The 14,591-nt window shown below is 35.4% G+C and overlaps 1 non-coding gene across 1 annotated transcript; it reads right to left on the bottom strand.

The window, feature by feature from the left end:
- Positions 1 to 10,139: 10,139 nt before the first annotated feature.
- On the bottom strand, positions 10,140 to 10,243 carry LOC132038723 (U6 spliceosomal RNA). Its single transcript, XR_009410208.1, has one exon. It is a non-coding gene; the product is annotated as a U6 spliceosomal RNA (small nuclear RNA).
- Positions 10,244 to 14,591: the final 4,348 nt, after the last annotated feature.

The raw sequence follows: 14,591 nt of genomic DNA, 5'->3' as shown, positions 1-14,591 counted from the left end.
CCACCATCAACAACAGTAAACCTAATAGAAATCCATCCCGAATAACCACAGTATCAATACAACTACACCTTCACAATGCTTAAATAACGGCGAGAAGCTCACATAATCAGAAGTCATACCAACCTCGCTAATATCCAACTAAAACGCCATGTCTGAAGACCTAATCATACTTTCTCCCATCAATTCTATACAATATATACGTTTCGCTAATCAAAGTCTGACTAAAGTAAGTCGTAACCTACCTGGAATGTCAAGCAACAGTCTCAAATCGCCAAACCTTAGCCTTGCCTTCCTCTTTGGAGAACCTCAAAATGATTAACGTCTATCATATATGAATTCTACGTCATAATATGAAGCTAAGGATACCCATATTGCCATAGTTTTATCCAAAAACCCAAAAGTGGATCAAAAATAGCCAAACCCGAACCACGAGGGCAAAACTGTAATTTTATTTAAAAATCAAATACAATATAGTAAAAATAGCACTCTACGAGTCTAAATGAGTCTGACGATGCCCATATTACTATACTTTTAGAAAAATACCCAAAATACCCTACAATGTGACTCCGGTTTCATGAAGGTAAAATGGGAAACTTAGTGCACAATTATGTTACCCATCATCTAGTTAACCCTCAATCTTAATTTCATGGAATTCTATTTATCACAATATATCCAAATTTATCTTTTCTGTTTTTAACCCTAGGGTTCTTAACCCATTAGTTCTTCACAATTAGTATGTAGGATGACTATGAGATGATGGTAATCGACAATAAATAATGAATACTGAGTTAGAATCTTACCCTAAAGTGCTTGTGAATTCTTTTCCATTTATATCTCCCCAACTCTCCAACTATTGAACATTTCATCAGTTCTTGGGTTTTAATCTTTCACCCACCATTAATGGAGCTTAAGCTTGTCATGGGATTTGAAGAAGGGATGATAATGAATCACATAAGGGTTACCACTTACCTTTAAGGAGGAACTCCACCCTAGCTCTAGGAAAATAGCCTCTCACTTTCTAGGGATGTGGTTTTTGGTTTATGAGGGGAAAGACTTGAAAATTGCACTTAGAAAGGACATTCTGCCTCAGATTTTCGCTGCAGCGGGTGCCCAAATTTCTGAAATGTGCAAAACTTCGTTTTAGCCCCTCGAAACTCATCCGGAACCTCCCGACCACAAGCCATATATGCGTTTTGATTGTAAACCATGTTACGGACTCACCCATAACCTCGAAATTCGCAAAAGATATTATTTTTACCCAGTGTTGACCAAGTCAATCCCAACACTATGAAACTAAGCTTTCACTCGAGACTCAAAACATCCCCGAATGCCTTGACACCCAAACCAATGACTTCACTAAGTCATAGATTGTACTAATGAAACTCAGGGGAAGGGTCAACAAGGTTAGATGGATCAAAACACTATAACGATTAAACGGGTCATTACATCAGATACCAATTTACCCATCGTTCGTCCTCGAACGAAGAAGGAGAGTACGAAGGCTGACGATAACCCAAGAACATGCATTATAACCACACGGAAGCCTCCACGGTACCAAGTGCGCCCTAACCTCTATCTGTTCATCTTATAAGTCAAAGCTTCTTATAGCTTAGCTAAAAGATCTAGTTTTCATATTTCTGTACTCAAACCTACCAGAGAAATTGCTACAACACATATGCGTCATCTAATATATCGAAGTTTGATCATACTAATCCTAATTTATACTTCTAATGATTCCAACTTCTCTAGACCCTTATGATCACCAATGCAATTAGCAAATCTTTCATAGATCAGTAAACTAAGATTTCATATCTCAACATGCTTTGTTTAATACTAACTATGTCAACCCTTTACCTATCAACCATTCAAGCCAAGTAACAGTTTATCATGGGCTCACCCGAACCTCTTTTTTTCTATCACTTACGCAATACGACAAAAGGACCACGTGAAACCCAACAGACTTATCTATTCCACCAACTCATTTACCCTTTTTCCTCGAGACTAATTCATTAGGTTACTCTTCATAACATCTTGTCCTATCGGAACTGTTTAACATCCCCATATTTCTCACATTATGAAAAATTTATTATTTATCAAGAAGTCACAACAATATATCAACTCTTAGACAAATCTCATCTATCTCAACAAACCAGGACTTAGACACCTGCTTCACTAAGTTCATACTTAACCCTATTCTGACTTAGACAACTAATTTAACTAAGATCACAATTACTTTAATATGACGGAATTTAACTCAGAGATCTCATAAATAAGCCTTACCTTAGCAAGATGCCATATAACTCGGGAACACTAACAAACAAACATATATGTAAGCTCAATAACCATATAGGTAATTACGCAAATATAGTACAATAAATAATATCATCTCTCACCAGCCGTAAGTAACACAATAACCACTAGAGTCTTCATTTCTGTTATCCAACCAATATCCCCTATAGTCTATGACACACTAGAACTTACCAACTCATGCATAACCGTCGAGTTGACTTCACATTGTATAACCTCAACATAACTCTCAAAGTATTAGCTCTTGTTTCGAACGATGCCCCATTTTATCCTTAATCAATCTTAGTCTAGATTAGAGATTCAAGCTTATGATTTACTACTACATGAAATCCTATCTTACTATTGGCAACACTCACCAATTAAACTAATATTTAAAGACTATTATTCAATTCTCAAAGCTAAGGTAGAAACTCATCTTCTCCCGGCAGTCTCCATACATTTGAATCATTAATTCAAGCCTAAGATGATAGACAATCATAAGATAAGGCAAGGGAACTCACCCCTAGAAGAAACAAATACAAAACTCTTCAAGTTACCCTAAGTCTCAAATCACCAGTCTCATGTATCTAAAGGTTGAATTCTCAACTAACAAGTAATAATCCATGCTTCTGGATGATAAACTAACAATAATATTCATAATCCATCAATTATCACAAGAGTTCTTACGTTCTAGGGTTTTTTAGTCCCCAATTCACCATTACAGACTCTTTTAGATGAGGTATAATCCTATGATGATAATGGAACGAACAAAGTAAAGGTTTGAAACTTACCTTTCAAGAGTCTCCGTGCCCTAGTCTTAGAAAATCGCCCTAAGTGTTTCTTAGGAACTTGTTAGAGTTAAGTAATTAAATAGTTCTAAGTGTGGGCCTCTAAAACACTGAAACTGTCCGTCTATCGCTGCGGCGGTCGACCAATCCGCTGTAGCGCATCCGCTATAACGATAGGGGCTCTGCTATAGCGGACCCTGTGACCCTTAACTCCCTGCTATAGCGACGACCCATCCACTATAGCGGATCCGCTACCACGAGAATTCACCTACCACAGCAGGCTTTTTTAGGTAGTAACCCCGATAATTAGCTGACTTCCATACTTAGTTTCTAAAACACACCTCTAAGCCTCAAGAATACAACTCAAAATTACACTAAGTAAAACAAACACAACACACATTCTCTTATACAACATACAACGCATAACACAACAAGCCGATTCTCAGTTTTTAGACTTCTACATTTGGGTTTCTATTAGCTTATTCTACTCTCGGAGAGGTGTTACTGGCTAAGGTGATTAAGATTTCTATAACGATCGGGAGGGTTGTTATTTTCAAATACCAATTATTCCCTTCCTAATAGTGGAGATTAATCTATCCAAGGTTCTCTTCTTTACAAGATTATGCAAACAAAATAACCGGGTCTAAATTACAACCCATACAACTAAAAATCAAGTCACAATTGGAAACTGAACTTGGATCATGCATCTGAATCAGGAAGACGCATCTAGTACCATACCAGGCCATGACATAACACAAACCGCTCGCATAAGAGTTTAGGAAAGGGGTTTTCACCATTCATGGAAGAATAAGACAAGGAAGTGCAGATACTAATTGGAATCATCTAGATACCAATTTGAATGAAGTAGCACGAAAAAACAAAAAAAGCGGAAGTTTCCTAAATTTCCCATAGCCTCTTGCAGATAAGTACACAGCTTTTAGTACCGATCCGCAAGACTCTACTAGACACGTCCTTGTATAACGAAAGTCACGAACCTAGGCTTTGATACCAACTGCCATGACCCAAATTACCGATCGAGCGAGCACGTACCTTTAATCACTAGCCAATTTCAATTTCTTTAATCATTTATACTCTAACAATCCATAAATACGTGAATGAATAAATAGTCTGACCAACTCATAAATAATAAATAATATAAGTACGGAAGTCTTAACTATTACACCCCAAAAATTTGAAAGTCATCGTATAAGGACTCTAACCAACAACGTCTAAAGAATGAAGTATATCTCAAATATAATAACAAATAATGTCTGGAATGAAGTAGACATCTGGAAAGAGAGATCCTCAGGTGGCATGGCATGGGTAGAAGCTCACCCTCGAATTTGATCGAGTAAACTAGCTTCAAGCTAGAGATGTAGTCTGGATGAAATCTCTGGACACAATATGCACTCAAAAAGAGTGCAACAAAGTAATATCAGTACAAACACTATGTACCGATAAGCATCATAGGCCGACTAAGATTAGTTCACCCATATAAGTATAAAATCAACAAGATAAACAGATAGGCACTTAATACTCAAATCCAAGTCACCGAGCATCCCATAACCGAGTCTCGGCCTAAGATGAAGCTTCTAAATCACAAGTCTTGTCAAGTCTCAATAATCTCACCGATAATCACAAGTCCAGGTTCCGACCCTAGGTAGAATCACTAATCCACAATTTTACTCAGTCAATGATCATATCTATATCATTATAGCCATTCAACAAACCATAACAAAATCAGAACTAAACGAGCATAGAATAATGCAAAATAAAATTTGATGATGTGCAATGCAAATTATGATTAAGTGCATGCAATGCAATGTAATACAATGGCAAAATACTTCACTCCTCAATCACTCATGACTCGTGTACACACATGCTTTGGTGTCTTTGCCCAATAGTCATGCCCCACGGGGACCCATGGTTTCCATGTACCGCTCATTCCAGAATGAACCTTGGACCACTAGCCTATAATCTAGGCCACATCCTATCCCCTTATCAAATATGCCTTTTCATATCTAGGTCACATCCTTACCCCCGGTCAAATGTGCCTTTTCATATATATATATATATATATATATATATTGTCACATCACTTTCAATGATCGGTTATCAAGTACCAAATAGTGTCACAAGTTAAGAAGATTATATTAACTTCTTTACTAATTCGACATCACTTTCCATCATGTATGAATGTATGAATGCATAAATGAGTGCAAGCATGGCAAAACAATGCAAATAAACTAAAAATGAAGGTACAAGTCACAAGCCACAAGTCATATCAAGACTTTGATAAATCAGCTCAACCATGAAATGAATCATGCAAACCATCTTAGACAACATTAGAGTCTATGTCCCTCTTTACTTCCCAACATAACAAGCACACCTCACAACTAAGTCTTGTATCACCAAGGTGCTCCATTTTATTATATATCATCATCAACAATAAAATCATACATCAAGTTTTCATCTACGTGCTATCAGAAGTTTATATCACAATTCAAGTCTAAACTCATTATCAATAGCAAATCATACTCAAGATGATATGTGTCACAATAAGAGAGAATTGTTTGCAACACGTATTACAACACAACATTTAGGTAACAAGTCTAATCACAATAACAGGGAAAAAATTCACCATTAACAACAATCAACCTAATAGAAATCTATCCCGAATAACCACAATATCGATACAACTACACCTTCACAATGCTTAAATAACGGTGACAAGCCCAAATAATCCAAAGTCATACCAACCTTGCTAATATCCAACCAAAATGACATGTATAAAGACTTAATCATGTTTTCTCCCATTAATTCTACACAATACATACGTTTCGCTAATCAAAGTCTAACTAAAGTAAGTCATAACCTACCTGGAATGCCTCGCAACAGTCTCGAATCGCCAAACCTTAGCCTTGCCTTCCTCTTTGGAGAAACTCAAAACGATTAACGTCTATCAAAAATTAATTATACGTCAGAATACGAACCTAAGGATACCCATATTGCCATAGTTTTACCCAAAATTCAAAAGTGGATCAAAAATAACCAAACCCGAGCCACGAGGGCAAAACTATAATTTTATTAACAATTCAGATACAATATAGTCAAAATAGTACTCTACGAGTCCAATGATACCACAATTCTTATATTTTTAGAAAAATACCCAAAATACCCCTACAATGTGACTCTCGGCTCATGAGGGTAAAACAGGAAACTTAGAGCACAATTATGTTACCCATCATCTAATTAACCTTAAATCTTAATTTTATGGAATACTATTCATCACAAGATATCAAAATTTATCTTTTCTATTTTTAACCCTAGGGTTCTTAACCATTAGTTCTTCACAGTTAGTGTGTAGGATGATTATGAGATGATGATAATTGACAATAAATAATGAATATTGGGTTAGAATCTTACCCCAAAGTGCTTGTGAATACTTTTCCATTGCTATCTCCCCAACCCTCCAACTATTGAAGGTTTCATGAATTCTTAGGTTCTAATCTTTCACCCACCATTAATGGAGCTTAAGCTTGTCATGGGATTTGAAGAAGGGAAGATAATGAATTATGTAAGGGTTTGCACTTACCTTTAAGGAGGAACTCCACCCTAGCCCTGGGAAAATAGCCTCTCACTTTTGGGGGAATTATTTTTTGGTTTATGAGGGGAAAGACTTGAAAATTGCACTTAAAAATGAACATTCTGCCCTAGATTTTCACTGCAGCCGGTGTACCCTTCGCTGCAGTGGGTTCACCCTTCGCTACAGCGGGTGCTCAAATTTCTGAAATGTTCAAAACTTCGTTTTAGCCCCTAAACTCATCCGGAACCTCCCGAACACAAACTATATGTCCTTTTTGATTGTAAACCACGTTACGGACTCACCCGTGACCTTGAAATTCCCAAAAGAGATGAATTTAATCCGGTGTTGATCAAGTCAACCGCAACACTATGAAACTAAGCCTTCACTTGAGACTCAAAACATCCTCGAACGCCTTGGGACCCAAAACAATGACTTCACTAAGTCATAGATCATACTAACAACACTCGGGGGAAGGGTCAACAAGGTTAAATGGGTCAAAACACTATAACAACTAAACAGGTCATTACAGAATTAGATGAAACAGAGAATGCATGTATAGGATTTCGGAGATTGGGATGGAAATCTTAGGTTGGTACTATTATGTGATTTATGTGTATCGGCTCGTGGCCTGTAGACTCTCTAGACTCTTGTGTTGGTGTTGCCTTGTATAGTAGTGGTTTCGATGTGACCTAGGAGACAGTTATATGGAACTTGACGTATTACGTTCTATTGATGAGTATTTCACGCATGACATACATAATAATGTCATATGTTTATTAATATTCAATCCTAATTTGGTATTGGAGACGATAAATGAGTTAACGGAACATGGAATGACGCTAGACTGGATGCTTAGTGGTTGACCTTATGAGTTAGAAAGCGTATTTTTTCATATGTTGATGTCGTAAGGAAGTAAATAAATGATGTGTTGTTGTTGTTGTTGTGATATTGTCCTTGTTGGGTATTGGTGACTAGTGCTATATCTTGATCATGATATTGTAGCACCTTAGTTGTTGGTATTAAGTTAGTGATGATGGTGATCCTATTGTGGCTTATTTTGTAGCCTTTTATTAATATTCTTGGTGTGCCCATATGTGGTACAGTTGAGAATCATTTGATTATTGATATTGCACATATACATTTGCACGCATTCTCATCCTTTATGATATACTGTTGATACATTGATGATATACAAAGAAACGCTATTATGAGCTGGGCTTAGTTGGATGAGAGTGACGTGAGGACCGATGTCCGATGTTTATCCCAAAATCGTGGTATAAGTGCTGGTAGCGATTGCCGAGGTATTTGCTAGAATCATGAGGGTACATAGACTTTGCAGGTCCCCTATGGTTTGTGCTGCCGAGATGTGATGTTCCATCATCAGAGTACATGCGTGAAGTGCATATGCATTGCATCCATATTTCATACATTATTGCACTGCATTGTACCTTTTGGCTTCTCGTGATATTCTTGTGATATGGTTGTGATATGTTGATTCGGGTTGGATGTATTAAGACTTGACACAGTGGGATTTAGTTGCTCTAACCATAGGCCATGATCTTGAATTACTTATATTTGATACTAGTTGGTCCTATTGTATATATTTGGCTTCCTAAATTCTGGTGAATAATGAATATCATAATGATGAGATAACTTCCTGATACTAAGAGTGAATAGTGCAATGGTAGTTGACATGTGATACTTGAGCCAAATTTTCTATTGTATGTTAGATGAGTTAGGAGGGAGTATTATTTAAGTTAAGCAAATGGATCACTAGGGAAGAATTGATAAGAATAAGAATCTTTATTGGTTGAGCCGAGTGGTAGGTAATGTGTACTGTTCACCTAGTTTTACCTATCACGCTTATTTATGAATTCTATTACCGTTATGTTCTTCTAACCATTATCGGCCTATGATGCTTACCAGTACTAGTGTTATACTGATACTACTCTTCCTACACCCTTTTCGGGGTGTAGAGTTTTTCAGGATATTGATTGATTGATGTTTTCCGGACGATGTACAGTGCTTATCTTGAAGGCCTCCATCATTCTCATTCCTAGATGGAGGTTGAGTCATTTATATTCACTGTTGTGTTTATTATTCAATCTTAGTCGCTCTTGTACTTGTCTAGACTAGGTCATGGGAAAGAAGTTAGATCTATGACATTGTTGTAAAAACTTCCGCAAATTTGATTTATATATATTGAGTTTCTTCCGCTTACTGTTATTGTCTTAATTTTGTATTAAGTTTATGTTGTTTATGTAAGAGAAAAAGTTTGGTTTGGTTGAGGTTTCGCCTACCGAGGTGGGAATGGTAGGTGCCTGCACGAGCGTAAAATGGGTCATGACAAATGTTGACCGTGGTCAACTCTAACTCTTTAACTTAACTAGTTTCTCCACGAATGACTCAAATTACACCAAAGCCATTCGGGAACCAAACCAATGACTCTACCAAATCATAAATCACATTCCAACCCTAATGGAGCTGGGCTCATAATTCGATTACGGGCATGTTTAACTAAAATTCAACTATTGGTCAAAGGTTTTTTACTTTAAGACTCTAATTCCACAAATCCTACTAGAACTCGCCTATTGACCTCGAAAGTCATGTCGCCCATCCCCGTGAGAAATAATCATACTAATGGGACTTGGGGATCGGTCAACGAGGGTAAATAGGTCAAAAGTGTAATAATGTTCAAATAGGTTGTTGTAGAAAATATGTCTGGTAAATACAATCCAACATAGGAAACTATTTAACCTTGTGTTTTACTTATCATCATTGTAAAAAATAAATGTATAGAAAATCATTTGTGGATGAATTTTAAAGTATATCCTTTAATTTTATAGGGTTAAATTTAAATTGTCGAGATGGAGACATGCTTGGTTGAAGATTGAAACACTAACATGACAAAGTCTAGTATTGATTAGTACTATTTTATATATTTAAGAATTTCACCATCCTTTTAATTAAAATCTTCGAATAAAGTAACAGTTGTGTGATAACATATGCATGTTAAAATTACTATTTTATACAAATTATATGAAATGGTAGGAATATATGGAACATCAAAAGAACATGATCATGAAGATTTCAAATTTTTTAGATGTCTCCAAAGGATTTCATCACAGGTTTAATTAGAACTTTCAAAATCCTTTCTATTGTATTTAATATATGACATACATTCATCATATTCGACTTGATTTTAAAGTCCCTTGTTTAAACATGTTTCACTTTTAGCTGGAATAACGATGATATGGCACAGAATCATCATAGAGTAGAATGCTTCACCTTGGTGAAATACTCTGCTGAATAAATTACTAATACGGTTTAATAGAAGACATAAAAAATAAACAATAAATTACCATTTGCAGAAAAGAAAAAAACTTTAGACAACAATTAGGCATGGCAGGTGCAAAACCACATTGAAATTTCTCTTTTATCTTAAATGTGACTTTATTTACAGCCACAGATATCTCAACACATGTTTTGCACCATTTATAGATTTGTGTTTGTCATCCTTAAGCAAGGATCACGCTAATCTTCTCTATGTCGTTCAAAATTTAATGGCTGTCTCCAAAGGAACTCATCACAATATTTTGATTACAACTTCCAAAATTGTTTAGTTTTTATTTAATGTCACATTATTAATGATCACAAATATATCATCGCATGTTTTGAACTGCTTCTTGATATGTTTGTGTCATTTTTAAGCAAGAACCACGTTAATCTATACTATATCATTTCAATGTTATCAAATGTTTCCTAGAATGAACTAATCAGATATTTTAATTCCAACTTTCATAATTCTTTCTTTTTTATTTAAAGAACTAGTTCCTTCGCACGTGTGTTGCACGTGTATTTCTAGTCATGTAATATGTACTTTCTTAAAAAAAATATTCATATAATTTAAACTCTGACTAGAGACGAGATTCTCAAGAACCAAACCAGATGACAAATCCCCACTGAAGTCGTCCTCCTCATTGGGTTTGTAGGAAATAAATGCATCATATTCTGCTTGGTTTTGTAGTCCCTTCATTGAACATGGTTCACCTTTAGCCAGAATAACGATGATATGGAACAAAACCATCATAGAGCAGAATACTTCACCATGGTGAAACACTCTCATGAAAAAATTACTAATACAAATTAATAGCTGACGTAAAAGAATAGAAAAAAAAATTTACTGAATAGACAATAACTTTGGACAACAAATTGGCAGCAGAGATGCAAAAATACACTAAAACCTATTTTTTTGTTTAATGTCACATTATGTATAGCCACGGATATGTCATCATGTGTTTTGTATCGTTTGTCCATTTGTGTGTCATCTTTAATAAAAAACAATGTAAATCTTTCTATGTCGTTCTATTTAATCTAATGTGTAAGAAATATGTTCCATGTGATTAAGTCGGGTTTAATAAACAAAAGGATTAATTAAAGAATATTGATTATAATTTATGGAGTAATTTTTAAGGCAATTAAGTAACTCCCCACTTTGATGAAAAGTGGTTTATTAAGTGGAATTTTATGATCGGAGGTGTCCATGTACGATAAAGTGGCTGAAAAACGTTACACGTGTTAGCATGACTAGTCAATGTGATATGTGTCATGTTGCATGACATGTGCCACACATTGTGGACACTTGGCATGCATGCACGGCGTGGTAATTGCATGGACGACATATGGCACACATTCAAGATGTTAGTTTGAATGGCTGACACATGTCGCACATGCATAAAGGTGTTAAAATTGCATTTCTTATATGTTTTACGCACGCATGAGGTGGCTTGCATGTGTGACACGAGTCGCTCCTGCATGATGCATGCATGACGCTTGCCCAGTCATCCTTCATCTATAAATAGCTCATTAATTCTTCATTCTTACACATTAAGAAAATAGTATCTTAGCTATATATATCCACTCAATGTGTAACAAAGAAAAGATAAAGTAGATTTAAGAAATTGGTCCCCTCCGAATTGCAATTCACAGTAATTTCCATCAAATAGCGTGATAAAGGTGAAGTGGAATGGAGAGAAATCTGTTTGTCTAAAAGTTTAATCACTTCTGCTAAAGACACTTCTAGAAAACATTATGGATTCAGGTATGTTTTCTTGATTAAAGTAATTTTATGTATGTCTTGTGAAAATCATTACGTTCCATGATCCTAATGTCATGTTGGGCTTTCAATTAAATTACTTATATTTCACAATCTATAATGGTAAAAATCCAAACACAATGTTTCCTTGAATGAACTCATCACATGTTCTAATTTAAATCTTTAAAATTCTTTCATTTTTATTTAAAGAACTTGTTCCTCAATACATGTTTTGCACGTTATTCGTAGTCATGTAATTTGTAATTTCTTAAAACAATATTAATATAATTTAAACTCTAACTAGCGATGGGATTCTCAAGAACGAAAATGGATTACAAATCCCCACTGAAGTCGTCCACCTCATTGGGTTTGTAGGAAATAAATGCATCATATTCTGCTTGGTTTTGCAGTCCCTTCATTGAACATGGTTCACCTTTAGCCAGAATAAGGATGATATAGAACAGAACCATCATAGAGCAGAATGCTCTACCTAGTGAAACACTCTCGTGAATAAATTACTAATACGGGTTAATAGCTAACGTAAAAGAATCGAACAAAAATAATCTTTAGACAAAAAATTGGCAGCAGGGATGCAAAAACACACTAAAACCTATTTTTTATATTTAATGTTTTGTTATTTATAGCCATAGATATGTCATCACGTGTTTTGTATTATTTCTCCATTTGTGTGTCATCTTTAAGAAAAAACAATGTAAATCTTTCTATGTCGTTCTAATTTAATTTAATGTGTAACAAATATGTTCCACGTGATTAAGTTGGGTTTAATAAACAAAAGGATTAATTAAAGAATATTGATTATAATTTATGGAGTAATTTTTAAGGCAATTATGTAACTCCCCACTTTGATGAAAAGTGGTTAATTAAGTGGCATTTTACGATCGAAGGTCTCCATGTACGTTAAAGTGGCTGAAAAACGTAACACGTGCTAGCATGAATGGTCAATGTGATATGTGTCACCTTGCATGAAATGCGCCACACATGGTGGACACTTGACATGCGTGCACGGCGTGGAAACTGCATGGCTGACATGACGCGCACATTCATGATGTTAGTTTGCATGGCTGACACATGTCGCACAAGCATAATAGGTGTTAAAATTGCATTTCTTATATGTTTCACCTATGCATGAGGTGTCTTGCATGTGTGACACGAGTCCCTCCTGCATCATGCATGCATCACACTTGCCCAATCATCCTCATCTACAAATAGCTCATTAAGTCATCATTCTTACACATCAAGAAAATAGTATCTTAGTTATATATATATCTACGCTATGTGTAACAGAAGTATAAAGTAGATTTAAGAAATTGATCTCCTCTGAACTACAATTCACTATTATTTCCATGAAATAGCACGCTAACGGTGCGATGGAATGTAGAGAAATCTATTTGTCTAAAAGTTTAATCACTTCCGGTAAAGACACTTCTAGAAAACGTTATTGATTCAGGTATGTTTTCTTAATTAAAGTAATGTTATGTTATGTCTTGTGAAAATCATTATGGTCCATGATCCTAATGTCATGTTGGGTTTTCAATTAAACTATTTATGTTTCGCAATCTATAATGGTAAATATCCGAACAAAATGTTTCCTTGAATGGACTCATCACATGTTATAATTTCAATTTGCAAAATTCTTTCATTTTTATTTAAAGAACTTGTTCCTCGACACGTGTTTTGCACGTTATTTCTAGTCATGTAATTTGTACTTTCTTAAACCAAAATTAATATTATTTAAACTCTGACTCGAAAAGGGATTCTTAAGAATGAAAACAGATGACAAATCCCCATTGAAGTCGTCCTCCTCATTGGGTTTGTCAGAAATAAATGCATCATATTCTGCTTGGTTTTGCAGTCCCTTCATTGAACATGATTCACCTTTAGCAAAAATAACGATAATATAGAGCAGAAACATCATAGAGAAAAATGCTTCACCTGGTGAAACACTCTTGTGAAAATATTACTAACATGGATTAATAGTTGACGTAAAAGAATCGAACAAAAATAATCTTTAGACAAAAAATTGGCAGCAGGGATGCAAAAACACACTAAAACCTATTTTTCATATTTAATGTCATGTTATTTATAGTCATAGATATGTCATCACGCGTTTTGTATCGTTTCTCCATTTGTGTGTGTCATCTTTAAGAAAAAACAATGTAAATCTTTCTATTTCATCACGTGTTCTGTATCGTTTCTCCATTTGTGTGTGTCATCTTTAAGAAAAAACAATGTAAATCTTTCTATGTCGTTCTAATTTAATCAAATTTATGTTGGTATGGTTTTTGTGTTTAGGTATAATGAGTACAAATGACTAGAAATCGAGCAGTTTGGTCACGTTTCGGAAGCAAGGACCAAGTGTGCACAAGAAAGAGCGAAAAAGAGAGCTGGAAAGAAACTGAAAAATCCCACTTGGGGCTTCACCTGGGGCGACGCCCCTACACTGTGGTTGATGAAAAGCTCAACAGAACAAGGCACTGGAAAACCCCTCTTGGGGCGTTGCCCCAGGGCGGCGTACCAAGCTATTTTGTGCGGAAACTCTCCCGGTTCAACCGGGATTAAGATTACTTAATTTATTTTTATCCCTAGACTATAAATATACGTTTTATTGAGCTGTAAACGGTGTGCTGGGATATTCTAAGACTTGTAAGCCGCCGTTTTACTTTCTCTCTCTAGATTTTATTTTATCTTCATCTTTTTCAACCCTAGATTATTCATGAATTCTTGTTGTTCATTGAGAATCATGAGTAGCTAAACTTCTTAATTATAGGGTTGTGGCGAAAGACATGATAGTTGGTTTGGCAACAATTTCTATCAA

This window comes from Lycium ferocissimum, chromosome 11 (genome assembly GCF_029784015.1).
Source record: "Lycium ferocissimum isolate CSIRO_LF1 chromosome 11, AGI_CSIRO_Lferr_CH_V1, whole genome shotgun sequence".
Classification (NCBI taxonomy): Eukaryota; Viridiplantae; Streptophyta; class Magnoliopsida; order Solanales; family Solanaceae; genus Lycium; species Lycium ferocissimum.
The sequence above is the reverse complement of the archived record's forward strand: the minus strand, read 5'-3'. Positions and strand labels throughout refer to the sequence as shown.